The 25,600-nt window shown below is 36.8% G+C and overlaps 1 protein-coding gene across 5 annotated transcripts in view; it reads left to right on the forward strand.

Annotated features, from left to right (window-relative positions):
* The window catches only part of CHRM3 (cholinergic receptor muscarinic 3), a 275,255-nt gene that overhangs the window by 142,290 nt on the left and 107,365 nt on the right, over nucleotides 1–25,600 (forward strand). Inside the window, exon 2 of one of the 5 annotated variants that reach the window (XM_026793802.2) lies at nucleotides 23,336–23,436. The exons of the other annotated variants lie outside the window; for them this stretch is intronic. The gene's annotated coding sequence lies outside the window, so the exon portion shown is untranslated. The remainder of the gene's footprint in view (nucleotides 1–23,335; nucleotides 23,437–25,600) is intronic. 5 annotated transcript variants of the gene reach the window in all.

Raw genomic sequence — 25,600 nt, forward strand, 5'->3', positions numbered from 1 at the left:
ATCCAGCAGCACTGCCTGCATAAGGCTGATCCAACTAAAAGGCCAGGTCTTCTCCAAATAATGATGGAAACATGAATTCTGTTTGGGGTGGTTTTTATTTTAGATTGAGAAGCTACACAAAGGGAGAAAAAACATACGTTTCCATGAGAGAAGGGAAAAAGAGAGAGTCCCATTGTGTCACCCTCCTAATAGAACAAACCATCCTGGCCTGAGCCACAGGACTGGTTGCTCTTGTCTTTATGTTCACTCTTAAAAAGTTTGTACAGTAGTATATGGAGAAAGATTATTTAAAAAAACCCAATTTTTAAAATGTCACCAATAGGTAAGGCTTTATAAAGGAAAGGCCTTGAACCATAGCTCCAGCCTGTTGCTTAGGCTGAGTAGATGGGAGCCATGGGAGAGTGACTCAGCTGGAATAGGAGTACAGAGAGATGGACTCAGCTGGGATAGGAGGAGTGAGAGATGTGCTGCATGACTGCTGCATGTCCACATCATGGTGTATATGGTACCTGGCTCACTTGGGCTTGAGCCTTCAAACTGTGTGAACTGATAACCTGCTAACTTTTTCAAAAGGCCAGGTTTTTCGCAATAAAAAGCACTCCTTTGCACCTGCCTGGGGTCTCTGCATCACTCATTACCACAACAGTAAAAATTAATTCATATTTGTTCATAAATTTGATTGTAAATGTTTTCATGGATTTAAATATCTGCCTAAAATTTTTTGATGTTGATAAAATCTACCAACTCAGTCAGAAATTGACACCAGAGCACTGAAGTCTGTTTTGCAAAGTGATTGAAAAGAAACATTTGCTCCTATATATTACCCCTTGAAAAATTATTCAAACTCTTAATCCAAGACTAATGAAAACTTGTATTTTAATTTATTTCTCTAGCTATTTATTTATCCACTTTGGTAGTAGGTTAGAGCAGAAGAGTATTTTGACAAAGCACATGCAATCTGTGACTGGCTGTCATGCAATCATGCTGCAAGCAGTTGCAGTGTTTAATTGTCTTTTCCCTTTGAAGTGACTTAGAATTACATTATTTCAGGAGAAGCATCCCAGCTTGGACTGTTGTATGTCTGTGCTGGCGTGTTAAGCTAGCAGTTAATCCATGAGGGTAAGGTACTATTGTGCTTTATAAAGATGAACTATGGCCAAAATTAATTTTCTAGAGAAAATTTCCTCTTTGTTTCTAGTTATTTCACCTACCTGATGCAGTAGCTATTGATGGTGGGGAGAGCACATAGACTGAGGCTCCGTTTATTCATTCATAGCTGCTTATTTATGTGTAAATAGAGAACTTTATTACTTGGTGGATAAAAAGTGACACAAACTAGGCATTTGTAATTTTCCTCCTGCCCTTTGTACTACAATTAAATTTATAAGGATTTTTATTTAAATGAAAGATGGAAATATTTATATGTTTAATATTAAGTATACAAAATATAATTTTTCCCAGTTGAAACTTTCTCCAGGGTATAGTATAAACAATTATTCTTTCATTATGTGCATTAAAAACTCAAGTGAAGTGACTATGTCTGAGTTCCATTCCCTCTGAAAAAAACATAACTTTTATCAACAAAGATCTTTCAATAACTTTTTTTGAAGAGAAGACTATTACTTGGCAGAATTACAAATTTTTATTTCCTCTGGCATTTAAGAAAAATCTCAGGTTTTTTTTGTGATACACTTCACCAGACAGATCATATTTAACTTGTGAAGACTGAGTAGCTTGTAGCTGTAGGTGGTATGTGAAATACAAACTTCAGGAAGAGCATGATTTCCATAACCACTTCAAAGGAAATACATTATAAATAAAGTACATTTCTCTGGGGGCTTACAAAACCATTCTGTTTATAATTCAAATTACATTAGGCTAAATAAAATAGTACAGCAAAACCCCCAAGAGAAAAATACTTCATTTAAGTTTGAACATTACATTACTTGCATTAATTGGAAGTATTTTATTCTCTCTCTAATAGTTTATTTTTCATTGACTATATATAATTAAAAGTATTGTCATTGCAACAGGAGCAATTTTTTCCCATCTTGTGTTCCAAGCCCCTGTGTTCAGTAGCTCATTTTAGTTTTATTTGCCTGCCTTCCTTCATTTCTCAGTGCTTTATTAGGAGTGACTAACACTCTGAGAATCAGGCTGTGATAGAAGATTACCACTGCTGTGTCACAAATGTTCAGCTTTATCAAAACCCTACTGGAACTGAGTCTCTCAGCTCAGCCTGAGGTTTTGTATCAAAACAGTGGAGGAGGTGAAGCTTTCTTCTGTAGGAATATTTTAGAGTCTGCTCATCCAGACTGTGCTGCTTGCTCTTTCCAGGGTGCTTGCATGGGTAACAGTTGAGCAGGGACTGCAACACAAACCACAGAATCCATTAGTCTCCCTACTCCATAAAGCAAACTTGCAGGCAAGGGAGAGCCTGATAGGATATGAAGATAATATGTCTTCTAGGAGAGGAAACTATTGGAAAAGCTTAGTGAGCTATCTAATTGTAAGAGTGATTTATTCTGCCTTCCTTTTTCACCCCGTGACGAGACTTTACAGGCAGAACCAAATCAGGCTGTCATTCCTAAGGGCAAGGAGGGCAGTAAATCTATACTGCCAAGCTCTCTAATATCGACAGTTTTGCCGTATGGGTTTCCTTAGAGATAGTCTAAGCACATCTAAGCTTACAGGAGCTGAAGCAGGTTGTGTAATATAGCAGGCCAGTCCCATAATCAACACTTATTTCCAATTTCAAGTCAACTTTAAAAAAGCTGTTAACTTCAAATTAATCCCTACTTAAGTTTAAAATGTGCTTTTTGTTTCATATCACTTAATTTCAAGTATTAGAACTATTTTTATGGAGGAAAATAAATGTTTATAGCTGATATTAACACTATTGAAATATATAAAAAGAGGCCATGCACATATTTATATATATAAATATTTTTAAAGCTTTTAAAAAACAGTAGTAATTGAAACTAATGCTGGATTGAATAAAAACTTTGTTGCCCTGAGACTTTCAAGTAGACTAGCTAAACCTCAAGGAAAAAAGATAGTGCAAAATATCAAAGCTTAAATGTGTTTTCTGTCGATGCAGAACTTAAGTTTTATGAAAAAAGTAAAGAGACTTAGTCACAAAAATCTAACAAAAAAAACTATTTTGTAAATTTCTAAGCTTTTTCATTAACATTTAAATAAGATTACAGTTTTTTTTATATAATAAGGAAATATTTCTTTTTTCTTTCTGCTTTACAGAATTTTTTCCCTCCAATGCTATTTGTTTGCAATTCAAAAGTAGCTTTTCTTCCTACTGTAAATGGTTGCCAGGTGATTAAACAATACAGATAATGAACCCCAATAAAATACCAAAGTTACTGTACCAGGGAAAATGGGAGTTTTTCTGTGTTATTTTTTAACTTTCTCCAAAATTGGGCATACTGGTGGAGGAAAAGCTGCATATGGCCCAGCAGGTGCTCTTGCATCCCAGAGAGGCAGCCATATCCTGGGATGCATTCAGAGCAACGTGGCCAGCAGGGCAAGGGAGAGGATTTTGCTCCTCTCCTCCACTCTGGTGAAACCCCACCTGGAATGTTGTATTCAGCTGTGCAGACCTCAGTACAGCAAAAAACCTGAAAATAATCAGGGCTGGAGTTTTTCTTCTGTGTGGAAAAGCTGAGAGAGTTGGGTTTGTTCAGCCTGGAGAAGATTCCAGGGAGACTTTATTGTAGCTTTTCATTACTTATAAGGGACCTACAAGAAAGATGGAGATGGACCTCTTATCAGGGCCTTGAGATAGGACAAGGGTTAGTAGTTTTAAACTGAAAGTGGGTAGATTCAGACTCGATATACGGATGATTTTTTTTCTTTTTTTTATGATGAGAGTAGTGAAACACTGGAACATATCTCTAGAAGTCAGTCATCAAGACCAGACTAGATGAGACTTTCAGCAACCTAATCAATCTCAAGGTGTGTGTGCTGATTTCAGGGGCTGTTGGATTAGATGACTTTAAAAGGTCCCTTTCTGCACATTATTCTATAATTCTATGAAAGATATTAAAAATAATTTTTATTATGCAATTAACCACACCATACTTTTTTTTTCCATTTCTTATCTCCTATCCCTTTTTACCAACTTTACAGTAAATAGATAATAATTTTATGTTTTAACAAATGTATTTTTTTAATATTTTAGTAAGTTTAAGATGCATTTATGATGCACATATCACCACATATTTTGTTCAGTTCCCTAGTTGGGATGGTTTGTGGTAGGCTGAATAAAAAGGTAGTTCCTCATTAATAATTGGAAACTTTTGTGCAATGAGGTCCATATTTCTGTAGGTATATGTATGTTTGAATCTCCAATAAACTCAACAGACTGAGATGGTTCAGGCCATACCCTAAGGGCTGATTGCTTGACTATAACAAAGAAACAAAAGTCCTTGGAGAAATTCAGGTAGACAGCAAACACTGAAGACGCGTTCCCTTTGCATTGCCCGTCCCTCTCCAGACCAACAGTGCACAAGGTGACAGTCAAGTTCTCCTTGTAAACCTTCGTGTGCAAAGCCTTAAGGAGGAACTTACAGTCATTATCACAGTGATATAACCTTAGGATCTCACTGGAATATTTATGCTGTTGTCATAGAGGTACATAGCCAAAGCAATGAGGAGCTGTGGAATTCCTTTAATGAAGAACTTTGAAGTGCGGACTTCTTTGGAATTTGCAAATTTGTTCACTTCACTAGTTGAGCACTTAATTATGCAGTCTGACTTTATATGCACTGCCACCCAACCACCAGCCCATGCTCTGAATGACAGCAAGGCAGTAGATGGACTGTTAGAAAATTTATTCCAAATACAAGTCATAAGCAAACAAAGTTGTAAGTCCACTGAATCTGTTGTTTCGCCGTAATTTAAAGTCAGCTTTCAAATGGAAAATTAATGTGGAATGGAAAATATTTTAATTCAAAAATGTTCAAAAGTTTCAGAACAAAATATTTTCAATCTTCTGTATGTATGGCAACACCTTGCCAGTCTGTTTTTCTAGTTACTTTTCTAGTTACATTTTTCTGAATGACTGCTCTCACCTCATATTTGTACTTTTCATATTGCCTCTCATGATTTTATAGCACTGTCTTGAAATATCCCCTCAAATCATACTCTTTTTTTTTAATCCTTTTGAACACTGTGGTGAGCAATTGAAGATGAAATACAGCAGCATTAAAGTCAGAAATACTTCAGGGTGCATTAAGTAACCTAAATGTGTAAAGATGCAATGTAAAACATACTACACTTGTATAGAGGCTAGCCATCTCTCTGTTGTTTTCTTTTTTATCCTATGAGTTTTTTGGGGAATGCATTGTGTGTGATGTGTTAGTGGCTGATATCAAGATATAAATATTAGCAGATATCAAATTGGAGGTGTCAGTCCAGCTATAGTCAATAATCAATGTTGCTTTGAAGCACAGAATGCAGAAAGGAAGGAAATGGTCCAGACAAATAGGCTGCATTTGTACTATTTCTCTTGGGTTTTTCAAGCTTTTTTCCATTGTAGACACCATTATAAAATTGAGATCTGTACTCCCTTCCTGGGCACAGTTCATCATTTGTGCATGAAAGCTAGCAAGGTTCACAGGTGACTCTAGCAAGATGGTCATTGCTGATCTGCCTGGTGCTGGGGGAATTACAAAGCTTATGCTTTCATACCAGTGCACATCTGAAAAAATACCTGAATGTCATTGGACCCTCTTGCAGAAATGATCATACCCTAAGGTAAAGTGACTCTCAACATCTGTCTCTATACTGATTTAAAGTTAACTTAATACAATTGTTTGCATAGGAAAAAAAATTCTATATGTTCAAAATGTTTTAAAATATCTTTTTAGTGAAGATTTTGAATAGGTGGCTGTGACTGAAGCTCATTGTTTGGGAGCAAATAAGGCAGATACACTGACTTAGACATGCACTGGTACACTGTGCATGAGCGAAGACTTACACTCTCATTCACTGTAACTACTTTGTTGGAGAGCTTTGCAAGACTTACCCTAGAGATTGATAGAAGAAATTAATAGTGTGCCTCTACTTTTATTTTAGTTGTGAATATTCCGTACCTTGTATTAATTTATATTAACAGGTTGCCTGTGTTGACAGACTGACACTAAGGAGCAGAATTTAGGAATGGTTGTGTTCTAGGTGTAAAATAGTTGATGTGTGATGATTCTTGAATTTGAAACCTTTCTCAAAATTATTTAAATTATTAATGTAATTAATTAAAAGAGTTGTTGTTGTTGCTTTGATGCTTATCTTATTTGATTCATTTAAAGTGAAGTGAAAAGTATTTTCAAGAACAGCACATCAAATTTGTGTTGCCACGCAGTGGCCCAGAATATGCCCAAGACAAGGCTTTTCAGGACTTGGGAAAGATCAATAGAGAGTTTCTTCAATGGAGAGCAGCGTGTTCTGTGGCAAGGGAGCAAGAACTCAGATTTGGTAACCCAAATACCCTTTGCTTTTACTTGTAAATGGCAGTCTGCCAAAGCATTTTCAAGATTTGTTTCAGTTTTTCTCTGTGCACGCTTTTTAGCATTTGCCTCATAGTTCAAGCTCCTTTTCACTGAGGGTGTCAGAGCACAGAACGTCCCAGGGAAGTTGTGGAGTGTCCTCTCTGGAGACATTCAGAACCAACCTGGATGCATTCCTGTGTAACCTCCTCTGGATGACCCTGCCGTGGTGGTGGCATGGGACTAGATGGTCTCCAGAGATCCCTTCCAACCCTCACACTTCTGTGGTTCTGTGAATTTTCCACTGCTCTGTGACTTTTACATCATTCTTCTGATACCCAGAAGATACTCCTGCATGTAATTGTGGAGCATTCCCTTTGCAATCTCTGGGTGACAGAGCTGCAGTCAAACACAGCTTGCAAGTGAGAACTTCTCAGCCTGCTCTCTGATTTTGAGGTGCACTTTAGGCACCACTGCTGTACCACTTAATCTAAGGTTCTTGCAAGCGGGATTGTGCAAAGGGATTTCAACAGCTAGAGGCTTGGAGGGCTGATAAACATGTCATTGTCTGGCATTTACCAGCTTGAACAACTTGTTAAACAAAGCTTGAGAAGCAACTTTTTAACACAAAATTTGTCAGCAACATTTGTAATAATATGCATCTTCAAAAGCATGGAGCCAGATCTTTAGGCTGTGTTGCTTTGAATAATATAAAAAGTGTGTATACTTCCCTTCTGAAATAATAGCAGACATTGCATGGTTAATAAGAGCTAGGTGTACTGGAACGACCCAGAGGAAAGAAACAAAAGGTATTTCTTGTGGGAGCACCAAGACTGGCTGTGATATATTATACTTCTCTCTTGACAGAAAATATGTTGCATTGTATACCAAAGTATTCCATACAGCTTCTTGGGGAGAGGATATAGACTCTCAAGTTTGTGATTTTGTTTGTGTAAGCCAATGCCTCTTTGATGAACTGCAGTTTTATTTTCCTCCCATGCATGCACTCCTAGGATTCTTTTTTTCCAAAGAGCAGCCAAGGTTGTCCAGTCATTATTATCCATTTTCTTTAGGCTTCTTTCTTTCAGGTGCTATTTGGATTACATGCCTAAACCCAAGTCAGGATTAAGAAAGATTTAAAGTACTGATAATTTAATTTGCTGATTACTCTTTTTATTTAATGGGGAAAAGAATCAAAAACCTGAGGGCTAAGAATCCACAATTCCCGCTTTTTCTCTTGCCAAGATATTGTATGTATTCACAGGTTCTATTAGCACTTTTTCAGTTCTTTGTAATTGCTGAAGAAGCCTATGGGACAAACTGTACCAAGTGTCTACCAAAATTTATGAGGTTGTATAATGCATTATTTGTCATTAAATGCTTAAATTAGATTCCTAATGCACACATGAACAATTGCTGATTCTTGTAATATGTATCAACAGTTTTAGCTCTAAAAATTTCAGCTTAAGCTGTAGTAGCCACTGTCATTAATTTCCTAAGACTTTTTCTCAGTAGGCACAGGGATACACAGGGATTTGTAGGAGATGGTCAACAGTTATTTTGATATTTGCTGAGGTTTCTTCCTCTTTATAAAGATAGTTTTAAATTTTATTTCAATGTTTGCAGTGTGTCTGATGAGCTTTTTGCAGTTTAAAGAAATTAAAAGAGGACATCTTAAACTGAGAAGAAATGCTTGTGTTTCTTTGGGCCCTGATTCCACTAATGCTGCCCATGGAATAGAACAATTCCATAGAAGAGGGTCTGTTATGCTAAAATAAAAATCAAGGAAATAAAGCTGCTGACCTTCAAGACAGGGAGGTGGGGAGCCATCTGTAAAAGAGAAATGTATTTAGAAAAATGATTTCAAGTTGTTAGGATTCATTTCTAAGGGGAGAAGAAAAGGAGAAAAGATGTTAAATATAAAAACACTTAGAGGAGATAGGACTTCACCTTTTTGAAGTCCTGTGGAGGACCCCTATATGCTAAGCTACACAGAATTTAATCTACCTTTGGAAGATGAAAGGTTGAGATGAGCCAGCCAGAATTTGAGCCTCAGCTTCCAGGGAGTCCAGGTTTTGCTACATTAGTGATTAGATCTCAAAGCTACTTTCTATGGCTAAAAATCCCTCTACATCATTGCTTTAAAGTACTGTGTGCAAACTGAATGTATCTCCATGAGGCAGTGAGGAGCTTCCATTATTTCAGTATAGGGAACTAGAAGATCAAGAATCAGGTATTTGAGAAAAACACAAACTCACAAACTACTCTTGATTGGTTTCTTCTTTCTCAATCCTCTTTCATTTAGGGCAATTTTCACATTAACAAATAATACATTTTTTTTGGATTTACTTTTTAGATCAGTTTGTGCTATAAAGATCCCAAAATGTAAGGAAGTGTATATTTCTTTTATATCAGGTGTACAAAGTTCCCTGAAGATTAATCAAAAGGGATTCCTTTCTTTACCTATTTATGTAAACATGCACTTGGTTTTTTACATTTGCTTTCATAACTGAAAACTGTGGAATTCTGATGTTCCATTTTTTTATGGGGCTTGGATAAGCATATGATAATGGAAATACAGAAAAGCAGGTGACTGTTCTTGGTCTGTTATTAACTTAATGATTTAAAAAAGCTGAAGTTTGTATTTAGATTTGTAGTAATAGTATCATTTAAACCTTACATGAATGAAAACATATTTTTTCTTGAAATGTATAGTTCAATGGAATAGCACGTTTTAATATTTCGTTTTCATCATCAAAAAATTATTTTTAAAATTGAAGCTAATCAGAGATATCAAATGTTTTTTCGTCATTATTTTTTCTTTTAAAATTCTATTTATTTTTTTCATTCTGAAAGCATCTAAGGGAAGTTAAGTTTTCAACAAGAATTTTTTTTTTGAGAGAAACTATATGCTTTTGATAGTTTCCTGACACAGAATATCAAACTCAGTTTTGAGTAAGGATTAGGTCAGTGAGGAGAAGCACATGATTTCTGAGATTTGTGCTAGTGGGAGGGACATGAACCCAGGATTTTTCTGCCCCATTTACAGGGAGCTGAAAAGCAGCGGCAACACTATTCCACTGGGAAAAGCTGTGCGTTATTTCATTTCAAACCCCTGGGCAGACATATGAAAAGTGGGGTGGTGGGGATAGTCCACTGTATTAATTTTTCATCAGAAAGAAAACCCAAGCCAAATCAATCTTTTTGTATGTGCAAACACATCTCTTGGAGGAGCATGTGCATCTTGGCCAGCAGTGACTGAATGGGCTCATGTGTGTCTCTCACAAATGTACTAGATCAAGAAAGCAGAATGTTTCTGTGATACTGCTAATCTCAAAAAGCAGAACATTTCTATGATACTGCTAATCTCAGAACAGCACAGGAGACTGTCTGAAAGGGGCTGGATAAGGGAGCATGGATAGACTGTTGTAGACTATCAATTCCGATGGGATCTTGGTAGCAAGGACTTGAGAACATCATTGTCTCCCCACAAGCACAGCACTCTCTTATTTATTCACAGGTGCAGATTCTGTGTCTGTTGCGATGCTTAGCCCTCTACAGAGGGCTGTAACATGTGGGCTGGAGTGGGTATGATCTAAGCTTCGGTATAATTTTAGAGCAGGTTGAAGAATTAACACAGATCAGCATTGCAAGGAAAAAAATTCTGCAAAATCAACATGCTGTATGCGTGTTCTGTTCAAAGCGTGACATAGAGCAAGCTGACAAGTAACACAAGGGCTAAGGTTGCTGTAGCACAAAAATTTCACAGAAGTACAGCTGTTTAATGTCACTATGATTTCATGATTCTGTTTTAATAGTTGAAAAGTGAATTCTAGCGTAATGGTCTCCAAAGGCCACTAGAAAAAATATGCAGTAATGGTACTGTATCCAGGGTTCTTCCCAATATCTGCAGTCAGGATTGGTCATTCTAAATATATGATTTCTTTTTTTTTTAAATAGACTATTTTCTGTTATAAAGACTGAAACTGTAAAACAGTAGAACATAACTCAAACCTCTTAATCCAGAGTTTTTTAGAAACTTTTTAAAATTTAGACCAAAATACACTCTCCTATCTATTAAGCAATAGGATTTTGAAACACAAACCACCTCTTGCTTTACACAAGACATAGTGATTGTTTCCTAGGTGCTCTTCTCCATCTCTGTTAATGCTGTCCTCCCTACAGCAGTATTGTTATATCCTTTGGATGCAGATTGATTAGTTATCACGCACACAAAGAAACACTCATGGTATTGTGTTCTATTGTGGAAGATGTTACCTGAAGCAGTCACACTGATGAGTACAATAAAAAGTGTTGAGGCAAGACTGTGCTCGTCCTTTGTTTCTGTGGGAATTCATTCCTCATGTTCTGGCTGATTTCTAGGAAAATTTAGTCTAATTTCCATGTAATCATTGTCTCCATAGAAATTTTCTATTTTCCCAACAAAGTAAAGTCACATGTTTGTAAAAAGCCTAAGTCCCTAGAGGACAACTTGAAATATTACTCCCAGATGGATCAGCCTGAACAGTGCGTTGCCAAAATATAATCACATTTAGGGACCTGCCCATTAAGTGATACTGCCATTAGTGTTTGTGATATTTTTATTGTGCAGATGAAAATATTAATCAGTATTCTTGTCACAATTACATGCCATGCAACAGTGAAATCCTATTTTTATTTTGTGTGACGTTTTCCCAGTAAATTGCTTTCCTTCAAAAACAAAGCTTCTGCCATGCTCTTTGTCACCTCATAGTCAGTCTGAACAGGGAGAAGTAAATTTGTCACAGTGCAAGCTTTTGAAGAGCTTCAGGAAAATGGTAAGCAAATAGATATCTCTCACTGAGGTCAATTGCTGCTCATAAACATTCAGGAAGGACAAACTTTGAATGAAGAAGAAAATTGCTCGATTTTCACGTATGGAGAGGGGTCAGAAACCTCCACTCTACTCAACATTTCTTATATGTCTAGGAAAAATCTTTGATATACTATAAATGATGTTGCCATTCATTTAGCCATTAGAAGCCCATCTTCCACTAGATTTTTAACCTTTGATGAGATGAAGATACATAATATTTGTAAAAAACAAGTTATTAAACAAGGGCTATTTTCCATGCATGTCAGTTCTATTCTGTTGGAGCAAGGTCGCCTTTTAAATAAGAAAAATGCCAGTTCTAGCTTCACATCCCTTGAGAGTGAAACAGTATCTAAAAAGTGCCAGTGTGAGCCATTTTCAGACTTTCCTCATAGACCAAAGTTACTGCACGTATATAATGTGCCAAATCCTCCTAACTGGCAAGGTGAGCAATCTTGATATCCTGGTGTGGCCCATCTTTTCAGCCTTGTTTTCCATCTTTTCAGTTCTGTCAGCTGCAGAGAAATACAGTTAATTAAATCATTGTTCTCTTATTCCCAAGCAAAGTCCCAGCTTTATTTCTTTAAATCTCATATGCAGTAACATATCCTAATTTGTATTGTCTGTGTGAGATGAGGTCAAAAAAGTAAAAATAGCAGATGGGTTTTAGAAAAATCTGAAACATTTTGGGATTTTTTTTGTCACTAGATTGAGATACCTGTAATACTCTAAACATTGTTTTCCTAATGTTCTAATGCATGTGACTGTGAAGATGTGTGCCTCTGACTTTTTTCTTGCAGACTTTTTTTCTTTATAATATGTATAGAGCTATTTGGAAAGTCAGATTCTGTATTTTTCCTATGCATCCAGAACTATTCCAGGAACAAGAGAACATTTTCCAAAAGACCATATCTCTATTTAACCACAGTTGAAACTGGTTACACCAGTGTTTAGATTAGCCTATCACACATACTTTTATTTCCAGATTAATTTCCTGCGTGATTTGAATATGATTTAGATAACAATTAAATGATGTTTGCAGACCTTCTGTTTCATGACTAGGACTTTTTTTTCCCCTAAATAATACATTATGCCAGCATGGAATCAAATTACTGAGCGAAGGACTATCCAGAGTTGGACTGACTTTGGATGAGTATGAAAGAAGGTGGGGAAATGTCTTGATTTCTCCTTATGTGGCATAAGCAGGTGCTGAAAGGATCAATGATCTCATGCTATGGAAAATGTAATCTCTTCCTGATTTTGCAGAAATTAAGAAAACTGGATCATAAATTCTAGATTTGATGCATATTTTACTCCAGAAAAAAAAAAAAAAAAACAAACCAAAAAACAAACCTCACAAAGAGTTGGCTTCCTCCTCAAAGGCAGTACCTGTTATTCCATCCACTTTTTGTCTCTTAGCAGTGAGCATTTACATTTCTTCTTGGGCCCCATGAACATGATTGCCTTGGAGTCTCCCTTCTGTCACCAACCTCTACAGGAATTTGCTGCTTTAATACCTTTGAGGGTCTATACTGAAATATAGCAGTGAGGAAAACTTTAGTGGGAGCTAGGTCTCCATGTGGTGGGCAGCTGGGACAGTTAGTATAAACAGGCAAGTATAAATAAGTCATTGGGTTATAATGGCAGTGATGTATGTTATCAGGGAAAAAAGAAGGTTCACTTCTCTTCCATATCCTTTTGATTTCTTGGACTATCTCTTTGGTTTGCTGCCAGTCGCTATTTAATTTTTCCTCATGCCTGTGTTCCACTGCTTTTATTGTAATTTGTTAATCAACAGCATTTTCAAATTTGAATGGCAATAGCCACCAGTGGGAAGGAATAGGAAGAAATAATATGGGACAGCATAGACATTTGTTGCTAGCAGGAGCAGATTTATTTTATAGGCTAAATTACAACACAAAACTTGGTTTGTGATGCTTCTGTTTGGGATTTCAGATGAAAGTGTTATTACTCTGGTTAGATCTATTGTGAGATCTTTGGAGTAATTGTATCTTATATGTGTAACTCAAAAGATGTCTTAAGATCTAGTCTACAAAGCCATTGAGGAAATTAAATGACACCTTGCTGCAAACTGGAGTAGCGTAGTTTGCAGATATCTAGGGGGTTTTTGCCAGAGCAAAAAAGGCCCAGTTTGATACCTACTAGTCTTAACCAGCACAGCATATTTTCTATTCCTTATTAATAGTTCTTTTGTGTGTGTGACTGTTCAGTTCTCTGTAGTAAACTTCCATTTCCTGTTGAATTATTATTTAGAGAAAGAAAGAAAGAGTTATAAATGTTGTGGTGTTTATTATTTTCCTTAAAAATACATAAAATAGGTAAAAGTTACACTAATCTGTAACATTTCATAAGAGTAAACTGTGAATTTTTATCTGTAAAGAAACTGGCGAAACTGGCTACTGTTATCATTTTACTGTGTTCTGCCTCTGCATACTTTTTTGGTGTCTTTCATTGAAGGAAGGGTAATTCTCCCCTTTTGCCACATGCAAACATCTCAAGAGGGACATCAAATCCTGCAGCACTGTAAAGTTTGGAGGGAAGAAGAGTAAGGGGCAGCATCTATTGGTACTGCAGAGCTACAAAGTGCTTGCATTTTCAAGGGCTTCTTTGAATCTCTGGTACTTAGTACTGATTTTAGCTTTCTCCTAGCAGAGTTCATGTAATCAGTAATTCCCTGTGCTGCTCTTTTTATGAAGCTCCTTGGAGGAATGAAAGCAATTGTGAGATCCTTGGTGGCAGCACTGGAAGCAAGTGGCTGCCCTCTCTGTAAATAGTAGCTATTACTTTTTGATGATTACAGTCAGCAGTGTTCAGTGAATAAACTGAAAGAATTGTAGGAATGAGTGCAACTTGTTTGTTGAGATGACCATACACCTAAAACCAATAGGCTACAGGTGTTCCTGACTTTTAGAGACATCATAATGAGGACTATAAAATAACTGAAGCTGGTAAGGTTTTTCTTCTAAAAGAAAGTAAGTCTCTATACTTGTAATATTGGACTGTGGTGCTGTCTTAGAGATAAATATTTTCAAAGGGATAATAACAAGGTTGGGCTGTCAGCCTAGTAAAGAGCAAAAGAGAAAAATTTTAGTCTGATAAAAATTCTGGTCTCTTATATAGGCTAAAAAATCACAAACAATCAAATTTTGACCATGTCATTTACATTTCTCAGTTTTATAGCTCAGAAATACCTTTATTGCTTTCTGCATGGTATATTGCAGAGAAATCTTCAGCATGCATCTGCGTCTACAGCGATAATATGAAAGTACCATGTACAAAAGGTGTGAGTAGAAGTCAGTTTGCTAGAACCAAACAGCAGAAAATCCTTAGGTCTCATTGTTTAGAGATTAGTTGGTTCCATTTTGCTAAACTTCTTGATCTACGCCATTGGTACTTAAAGGTAAGGAGAACGAGAGCATTTAAAAATAATTATATAGAATCGAATAATTGTTTAGGTTGGAAAAGGCTTTTAAGATCATCAAGTCCAACCATTAACCTGGTATTTTCAAGTCCACAACATTATAAGACATTATAATATGTTGATATTAAATGCAAAAGCTGTTTTAAAAAAATCTGCAAATGAAGTTCTGATACAATGAAACTGTCATGCAACACTAGCAGTTTAGGGATATTTTGTCTTACCTGTATTTCATCTCAAAAGTAAATTTAAAATTTTAGTTACTAATTTTTCCTTCTTAGCTTTCAGCTAGCAAGGTGAAAAGAACACAGTAGCATCGTGAAAGGTCCTGCAAAATGTATATTGTTCTGTTTTCAAAATAGGCCATGGGGTATTTTTCCACCAGACTGTGATGAACTGATGGCTATAGCTACAGTGTAATCACTCAAGATAATGTGCCTCACACAAACACCTCACAGCTCCCTTAGAATTGCAGGGTCTGGGATAATTAGTGTTCAGTTCAAGTTAGCAGCCCACATCCACATCTAGCAAACTTCCCAGGCAGGCTGTGCAGTCAAGTGTGTTAACTGACCCTGGGCCTCACGTCACTGCAGGCGTCATTAACCTTCAGAGCATCTTACTAAAGCCTCCATGCCCATGGAACTGTTAAAGCTTCCAGAGTTCCAGTTGAACAGGGAATGTGAAATGGACCATCAGCAACAGTCTTTGCATCAATTTTAGGTAGCTTGTGCACTCACCATCACACCAATGGATTTTTAACCTAATGGAATCAGACAGTTTAGACATTAGAACTGAAAATTATAATAAAATATTTCTTCTTTTCTTCTTTAATATCAAACTTTATAGCTATGCTTAAAGGTAGGTGCAAGATGAATAAACATCCCTTAAGAGTCTTTAGTATGGTAATACATTGGATTCCTTTGAATTTAAATCAGTGTGCTCTGCAAACCCTACTAACATTGGCCATGTTAGATTTTGAATTATGCCGATTAGTCTGCGATGTCTCAATGCATGGGAGTATTTCAGGCATCTCTTAGGCTGTCTTTGGCACTGAACAGTCAAGACCAGGGAATGTACTAAAACCTCATGTTTAGTTTTCATACAATACATCTACATTCTGAGCACATCCAGAATGCATTTTTATTTAGGGTCTTCAACCTTGAACGACAAAAGACTACGTGGTAGTCTCTGTACAGAAAGTCTGTCTGAGTTGTTTCAGCAGGAAGCCCAGACTGAATGAAATATGGCTCTTCTGGAGTTTTCAAGCTTCAGAGGTTAGGTTTTTCCAGCTAATCAGCAATGGCAGACATGCTTTGCCCACTGACACAATTCAGAACTGTGCTGCTGCAGGAAGTTGCTCTGTGGTCTTACACACTTCCAGAGACATTTCTTTTCCTGCTTTTTGATCCCTATGTGCATGCTGGTTGCTTTTCTCTCTGGCTCATGAGGTCTGCAGTTTGGTACCTGTTTGGTGTGCACAAGTTGCAACTTTGTATCATCCCTTAGTGCCCTTTTGAAGCAGCTCTGCCTTTGTGATAAATGCAGTTCTTTACAACAGTCAAGTGGGCAAATTCTTTGTGAATTCCCCTCATAATCTCATGATACAATATAAGGAGAATTTCATAATAAAATACGTGCTGACCTTGGCTTCAGCATTCAGGAGAGCTCCTGCATGGGCCTTCTCAAATTACAAGAGGATCTCTATTAGATTTATTTGGCCTTTTGTTTTTCTTCTTTGAGATATTTGGGGGGGTTTTAAAGAATTCTCAAACACACTTATCTCTAGATTCACATTTTTCAAATCTGTCATCAAGACAGCCTAACTTCTGCCTTTGTTGATACCAAATAACCTCTTACTTTACAAATTCCGCTTCAGAGGAACATATTACTCCTTTTACTCTCATTAAATGGGAATAAAACCCTTGTATATTTCTTCCTGGGTGCAAATAAGGGAAAACTGTGGTCTCAAAACAAAACTGATATGTAAAATAATCTTCTTTCTACTCATCTTTCCTGCTCTTCCATCTCAAATTACAAATTAAAAATTCAGTAACCCATATATTCATATAAAATTACAACATTTTAAAACTTAAGAAAACCCAAAACTAAACCATTGTTTTGCCGAACTTTGATGAAAATTAAGCTTGGCCTAAATATTGCTTTTGGAGTACATTTTTTATTTTTGGTTGTTTGATTTTGTTTGTTAGGGCTTACTATGTGCTGATATTATGTAAACACATCTAAGTTATTCTGTTATTTTAGCTAGAAAGCATCAGGAGTCAGGAGGCAGCAAACAGCTCTGGGGTGGATAAGAAACAGACTCAGATGTCAGTAGTGAGTGTCAGCAGGGCACTGGACATGAGCACAGTGCTCAAAGCAGACTTCTGCAGGACGGGGCTGGTACATCATTATTTTGCTGCATCCACACTTGTGCAAGAATCCAGCATGTTTCCATTCCTTAGACATCATTCAAAATAATCTGCCCTTGATTAAAAACATAGAAATATTAAAAAGATTGTAGACTTTACAAAAATATGTGGTGTGCCTGGAGAACTCACCATCAGAAAGTGTCTCAAGACACAAAGTTATATTTTCCTAGATTTTGCATGGCATGGCAAACACATTGAAACTACTTCATAGGATTTTCCATGAGCTGTTTACAATAGCTCTTTTTTATTTATTTGGTTTTGTAATCAGTGCAGAGCTTGCAAATAGTATTATCTCTTATTACTCTTATTTATGTTCCTTAGTTTTATATTCTTATCTTTTTTTTTCTTTTTTTTTTTTTTTTTTGTGGGGGGAAGGGTCCTTAAAGTGCAAAGGGCAAGGAATTAATAATGTAATCAACAACCCCAAATTTCTATTTTTTTAAATAATTCATCTTACCTAGTGTTGAAAATTCATCTTTGCCTAGAACGTTCAGGACATGATTATAAAAGTGAGTATATGCAATAAAGATACTAATCTATGGTAGGTTTCTCAAGTAATACTTATGCTTATATTGAAAGCTTATTTCGCTGAAACTGAAATGTATTGCTTTATATGGACAAAGAGAAAGCTGAAATGTAGCTTGAGAACTTATATATTATCTGTAATAAGAAAGTTTAAAACTCCCTAATCTCAGAATTTATCAAACTATATTTAATATGTTCCAGATGCTACAATTAATCTTAAAACCCTGAAAACTGTATCTATTGGTGTTCTTTCAGTTACAGCTGAAGTAATTTAGATCCATGTGTATTTTCAAATACCTATTTTTGATGGTAACTTATTTATAGATCATTCATAGTTAATTCTTTATTTTTTAGTTTTAGTCACCCATTTTAGGGATGGAAGAGATGTAATTATCAGGACAAAATTATTGTCTGACCAACTATTTCATAATCATTGAATAATTTAAAAGCCATAATAAAGTAATGTTGCGTGTTTTATGATTCCACTAAGTAAAACATATCAAATATATGTATACAAAATATTTCCTGCCTCAAAGTTGAAATTATATAAAATAGTTGCTTTTGACTTCTAATTCAAGCTCTTTTATAATCTTTTGGCAAGACCATAAGCCCTAGACATGTCAGGACTTAACCAGCTATTCCTGCAAGACACTGACTATTGGAAAGCTACATTTTTGGCTGCTATACTTTCTTAGGAGAGCTTAAGCTGTAAACCTAGCACCTTCTGCAGTATATGGGAAATGGCACCTAAAAAGCCATGACAGTGTGTGAGACTGTCCCTAAAAGAACCACCAGAACATGCTGAGTAGGGAGGTGGGATCTGTAGCACATCTCTCATGCAGGATAAAGGGAAACACCATAAAGGGAAACATCATCTTCCCTCAGGAGTTTCCTGCTATGTTCAGTCTGTAGCCTTTGGCACTCACTGTAGTTGGAGGAAAAAACTATCTTTTCAATGCAGGTTTGAGGAAAATCTTTTGCTTGAAGAGAACACATTCTTCGTGCTCCCAAAGAGTGTCCCAGCACAGGTCTGAAGCACAATTGTTGGGTTTTCCCCAGCAGTGCTGCCAGCAGAGCCCTGCATTGATCAAGCACCAATGCTCAGCAGTGCTTGCACATCTAAAGCATCCTGGCCTTCAGAGAGCAAGGGGCTCCCATCCCTCCTGGATAAGTTCAATATTTTTTATGTAAGCTAAAAGACCTGCAATTTGTAGCATCTGTTTTATTCTGCATCTGTCTTGGTGACTCCTCTGAAATCCTGACCCCAGGGAAAGGTGTCTGATAAAGCCAAACAAAGGGCTCTGTGCTTCTCCCCCTTTACGTGTCTTCAAGGCTGGGGTTTTTAGGGGCAATTTTATATTTTTTCTGAGGGGATTTGTGGGTTTGGGTTTTCCTTTATTTTAGGGCATCATTTTGAGCTCAGTAGCATATAATCAAGCAAAGTTACTGAACCCGGTGTAGTGTCTTTATGCTCAGTCTTATTTTAGAAGTCAAGCGTGATTTTAATAACTGCAAACTGATGCCAAAATATTAATGGATTTAAAGGATTTTATCCTCTGAGGTCTTCAGGAGAATAATTTAAAGGTTTTATTTTTCCTTGAGGAATTTTTCTTTCTTTTTGAAAGCTTTTCATTTTCAAATATCAGTGTTTTCTACTTTTTTGATGCACTTGAAGGGGTTTTGTCAGCTCTCAGTAAAAATTAAGGTCTTTTCAAATGACCTGATTAATCCTTCTACAACATTGTTGATCTAGGAAGAGGAGTGGGAGTGACAGCAGCATAACAAATGAGACAGGGCTGAAAGATGTAGACTAAAATCTTGTGATTAAGGCTTCACAATAAATGAGTTTGAATTCCTTCAATAAATTATATCTAAACTTCACTGGAAATCTCAGTAAATAGGATGGAAGTTTTGTTTAGAGAACGGTCAATATTTCACTTATTTGGCTTCTCTAAAAAAAGTCTGTTGTTTCTGCAGACTTTTAAGATTGGTGATACTTTAGCCTGTCAAATCCCCAGGGAGCATTTCAGAAATTAATTCTGCCTCCATCCACCTGCCTGTGGCAGAAGGGCTTTAGCTCACACCTGAGAGAAATTTCTTTATATGCTGGGACTTGACCTTTTCAGTTGTTTACACTCATGGCTTGTTTAGAGATGCATCTTTTTTCCTGAGCAACCTAGGTTTGCTCCAAGTTGTAAGGATTTTGTCCTGCACACTATTTATGAGAAATACTTTCTTCTTGAGGAATAATGTGCTTCCAACCTCTCAGGTTAGACTGCAACTGCTTTCAGCAAGTTTCACCAAAAATGGTATGATCTGTGCAAAAGGAAATAGCTATTTGTTATTTGTCATAGAGAGCATGTGAATGTGGTGAGGGCATGCCCAGCCCAGAGCTGCTCTGCCCTGGCAGCTCTCAGCTCAGCAGCCCCTCTGCCCCTGCCCCAGCTCAGTCCTGTGCTGTGTCCCTGCTCACACACCCACCTTGTGTGAGAGCACAGGAGGCTGCAATATTAATTGCTTCAGGCCTCAGGGCTGGGGGACTGCAGCAACCTTGGCTTCAATTAAACTGCTCCATGATTGGGGCTGCACCTACTCTAGGTACCCTCCTGAAAGTGCAGTTCCTCTCCTCTCCCACGTTTGTGTTTCTCACAGACCCTTCTTGATCCTTTCTGCACAAGGAATTAACTTGAATACAGTTGTGCTGTTGGCACTACATTTCCACCTTCTTGTGCTCCCTAAACTGGGTTATAAAATCTGAAGCTTTCCTCTTCCTAGAGATTGTATCTAAATTTACATTTTTGCAGCATGTTTAAGTTGTTATTTCTTTCATTTAAGTAGCTTTTAGTTGCTCACAGTGTTTTCATGACTGGGCAAGGGGTACTTCTTAAACTGCCCTAAAATCTTCCATGAAAAGTTGATGGTGGAGGTGTCAGGTTGGGAGCATGGGGTGCATCCCTCATGGTAGATTTGTCCTACTCTGTCAGCTTGTGGAGCATGTCCCATTTCTTCTTCAGGAGGGCACTGCTTTCACAGTCCTTCTGCATTCAATTCTTCAGTGTGAGTCTGTGGCCCTGTTTTTTTTTCCCTGAAATACAACTGAAGATCAACTCTTTAAGGCTTACACTATGTTTAATGCCAACATCCAACAATAGGCTGGGAATCATTATACATTCACGTAGGAAGAGTGCAATCCTAGAAACACTGATTAGTTTCCAGTTCACTCCTCTGGTCCACAGGTCAGTGATGCTATGGTGACAGAAGTTAGTGACTTGAGGAAGCAGAAGCTCGTGGTATCCTTGATTTAAAGAATTGTAACTGCTAAACTACACTAAAAATTTATATTCTGAACCTAGAGAAAGCTGACAGACCAACTAATCTGCCACCAAAGAGAAGTTCCCCTTCTATTTCCCCGTTTCCAAGATTCAAAGTTACGTGACATCCTTTATCCCTTGCCTTTTTTTTCTAAAAGTAGAGGTAGATATCCCTTGCACAGGACATATTGCACATCATAGCAATGAACTGATGTGCCACCATTTCTTTTCACACTCCAGAAAGAATCCTTTCTGATAAATCCTGACTACTGGGCTTGAATGAATGAATGAAGGTCTGGGTTGACCACTTTTCTGGGCTCTCACAAGAAATTTTATCATTGCATGCTGCCCAGAGACAAACATCAGTTTACATCTGAATATAGAGTAAAAGGGATGGTACCTGCATTGCACATGGCTGTGTCACTAGGTTCAAAGTATTTATATATTTCTGTGAATGCATATAATTCTTCAGTCTCCTGGACTAGATTTGGAGCCTGACTTGTATATATACAAAATCTGTGGCAGGATTTAAATTATCTCCATCTTCAATTTCAAAGAAGACTTAGTGCCAAAACAGGACTTCATCAGCATATTTTTGTGGTTTAGTAAGTATCTGCAGAACTACTGTGTGCTATAAGATTATTAATAAAAAATTTTAAAGACTGAGTATTGTCCATGAGAGATCATGGAAGAATATTCCTTCATTTTTGTCTCTGCCAAGAAGTGGTTGTCTTTTTACCACAAATTCACAGTTTTGTGCAGTAGTAGCCATGTTTGCATGTGGCTGAGAATTGAGATAGTTTATGCTGTTTGGATTTTTAGTTGTATTCAGGTTGACAGAAAGAAGTTCAATCTTTCATGACCTTCCAGCTGTTCCAGAAAGAGCCCACTTAATGAAGCACTTTATCATGGTATTTGCTGTGTTCTGAATTTATTCCTCATACTTAGCAGAGGGATTACTTCTTAAATAAAGGCACATGTATCTATTTATCCCTAATCACTGATGTTAGCAGTGCTACAAGTGGTAATAAAGAGCAGACATAGAATCGCTTGTGCCTACACCAGTGCCAGGATAATCTTTATTTTAATGCTGCACATTAGAACTTACAATAATAATTTGCTTCCTTTTTATTTATGCAAACATGACAAATTATTTAGCTGTATGGCAATGTATGCTATTTTTTTGCTAAACTTTATTTCTTATGAGATGATGGCAGAATGTTTGTTTGTGTAATATTTCCATAGGTGTTGACAGTAAAATCCTATGGTTGTATACCCAGAAGCTTAATTTTAATTTTGTGAAATACTGCTTATCATAACTTCTTAAAAAAAGCCCAAAAACCAAAACCATTTTTTTTTCCTGTGGTTACTTTTTGCTGACTTATAGATAATGCAGTTAATTCAATAGAAAGAAGTAACAATTGTCCCACTGTTGCTGAGTGCAGCAACAGGATATGAAAGTAATATTTGCAATCTTTTTCTCCTAGAGCAGTATTAATGGATCCTAAAATGCAAACATTTTCCAAATGAAATAGAAGATGCAAAATGCTGCAGCTTAAAAAGGGAACTGTCCAAAGGGTCAAATCAGGCATAGCTACATCCAGTAGCAGAAGCCTCATGGCTCTGCAGGAAGGTGCAGAAAATAGAGCTCACTGACTTGCTTGATAATATACATATTTCTATATGTGCAAAACCTTCTTGAGATTTTTCTGGATTATTCGCTCGTCTGAAAATTTCACTGTTTATTTCTTAGGGATGCTGTGTTTTCCATTGATCCACAAGCTATATTATGGAGGCATTTCTCAGAGTTCTTTTTTCTTGAATGGTGTTTTCATTGTTTTAGTGAATTTAAGAGGTTGTAAGGAAGGAAAGAGTAAATAAAATTTTGGTTTCATATTGAGAACCTAAAGCTCATTTGGGAGATTCCTCTCTGGAGAGACAATTTTGGAAGTTATGCTAATCTTTTCAAAATAAGTGTAATTGTATTTGCATAAATACTATGCAGAATTGCTGAAAGAAGAACTCATGGATATTATAAATTTCACAGTACTCATTTTCAAGGCTCAGGAACCATAACATTGCATTTCTATACTAGTCAAGTTAATAGGCATAGCAGTCTGGATTCATGGTTTGCTCCTCAGTTGTCCTTTTGGACCTGTCATATTTGCCATTTCTCTAACACACACCTATCAGTACGCAGTCTCTAGATTAGATCCCAAGTAAGCTTATCTTTATCAAGCCTCTGGGTAATTCTGACTGCTTTGTCTGACATTTTTTAGTATTGTGCCATGGCAGCTGACCTGTGTAAGTCAGGGATTCCTCTATAACCAGCATCCTGAAAAATATCTTGGAGCATCCTTTCAGCACATGCCTGTCAAAGGTAAGAGACAGAAATGCTGTTTGTGTATTAAAAATGTAATAACTGTTATGTGGAATTAGGGGATAAGCTCTGTTTTCATTCTCAGTTTATGAAGGCTTTGAAGGAGCAGCTGTGTGGGCCTGTCATGGCATCACATTAGTTTTGTGCAGATAACATGCTATTCTCACTGCACTGTTCTTAAATCCAGAAGGAAATCTGTGACAAGTTCTTCTTGAAATCTGTTACAGTACTGGGAATGTAATAATCTAATGTGGCAAAACTGTTTATTCCTTGTATCAAGGCGTGTTGCCTGTACTAAGTACTTAGCAGCAGCAGTATGTTCTTGGTGCTTTTATTTCAGCTCAAAGAGCAGCATTTTCTCTCACTGTGAATGCTGAAACAGACAGTATGTTTTCCTTTATCATATTTAGTGTTGCACGAGGAGTAGATAATTCTCAATTCAAGCTGATAAGCCTGAAAGGGATTTCAGCTGCTTGTTTTAGCAAAAAATCTTTTCTCCACCTGCTTTAGTCGATCTTGCTCATGAGTTCTGTTCATGAACAGTTGTATTGTCAATATAACAGGAGGGTATATTTTTTTTCTAGCATGACTGACATTCTGTCTGGCTGACCCATCAGTCTGGTGCAAGATGCATCAAGAAAAATAATAAATTCTGATCAAGGCAAAAATATGGTTATGAATCATTCTCACACTGTGAAAAAAAATTCTGTCCTCAGTAAGAATCATCATTTCATAAGCAAAATCAACTTGTAGAAAACAGCTTAAATATAAGCTCTTAAATAGACATTGAGTCATCCAGGAAATTCACACAGCAATCCTTTACAGCTAAAGACTGAGGCAGTTAGTTAATGAACTGGCTTTTGCTTTAAAGATCATCTAATCATATACCTTGCCATATATTTATGTCAAGAATGCGTTTCAGAACTTAGCATACAGTTTGCATAAATGTTCTGTTCTGGTGATAGCCTCTCTCAGAACAAAGGGCACTAGTTTATGCTACAAGACTGAAAGCACTTCCTTTTACAGATCCTAGTTTTTTATCTTCTCTGTAGCATGGGAAATGCAGATCATATGGTGAATACTTTGGTAGTTTTCACAGTAATCCTTGATTATAAATTTTAAAAAAATATGTTTTCTTCTACCTGAAAGCCAGGTTTGATGTACAGTTCAGCAAGGAGAAAACCTAAGTGATGCTGAAATTTCCAGCTACTACCCCAGCCATTTCCATGGCTGTCTTCACTGCCTGATGGTTTTCATAACAATGGCTGGCAGGCTTTGGCTCTGGTTTAAAACTTGTACTTCAGGCAAAGCATTCTTAAGTACTCACTCCCTAAAAGTGTATTTTCACTTTTCCCTGTTATGAAGATATGCTATATTAAGTGTGTTACAAATAGTTTCAAATGCTCCAAATTTTTCTTTCGTTTACCTTTGTTAAAGCTTAGACAGAAATCTCCGGTGAAAGCAGACTAAGAGAGGGTTTTACATTAGGAGCATTATAAGGTACATTGCATAATGCCATTTGTCCTGATACAATTTTGTTAGATGAGAAAAACAGAGGAGAGAGGAAGAAAGCCAAATTCATATCAAGTCAGAAGCACTAATACTTAATGGAATCGTTCTATGCACTGCATATTAAAAGAATAAATGATTTTTCATATAAAGAGCAACCACATTCTGGAATTTTTAGAACTCCCACTTACATGAGTAGTGCTTTTCCATTTGTTATAAAGAAAATGTTTTAAATCGCATTATTGGAAAGAAAGATTAATAAAGATCCTTCTGTAAGGTATTTCATTTGAGGAAGGCAAAAGGAAAGAAAATGAAATGTATTTGGTTGTTCAGTGGTTTTGTTTTTTTTTTCCTCTTCATTAGTTGTTTACTAGAGTAAACAATTTCAAAACCAAGATGTAAGTTTAATTCCTTTTCTACGCAATCCACCAAGGGGGTGATCTGGGATTTTTCCTTCCAGAAACTGAGCAGCATACTTGCTGTCGGGACCAAATCACCTCAATGGTACCTGCATTCAACTAGCCTGTTCCAAAACCAGCACCTACACTCTGCCCTGAGTAGCATATGATGCATATGCTCATGAAATAACCTTATCAGGAAATGCAAATTCTATAAAATTTTTTCATCCTAGACTAGAATGATTTATGATGTGCAT

Source organism: Zonotrichia albicollis, chromosome 3, assembly GCF_047830755.1.
Source record: "Zonotrichia albicollis isolate bZonAlb1 chromosome 3, bZonAlb1.hap1, whole genome shotgun sequence".
Taxonomy (NCBI): Eukaryota; Metazoa; Chordata; class Aves; order Passeriformes; family Passerellidae; genus Zonotrichia; species Zonotrichia albicollis.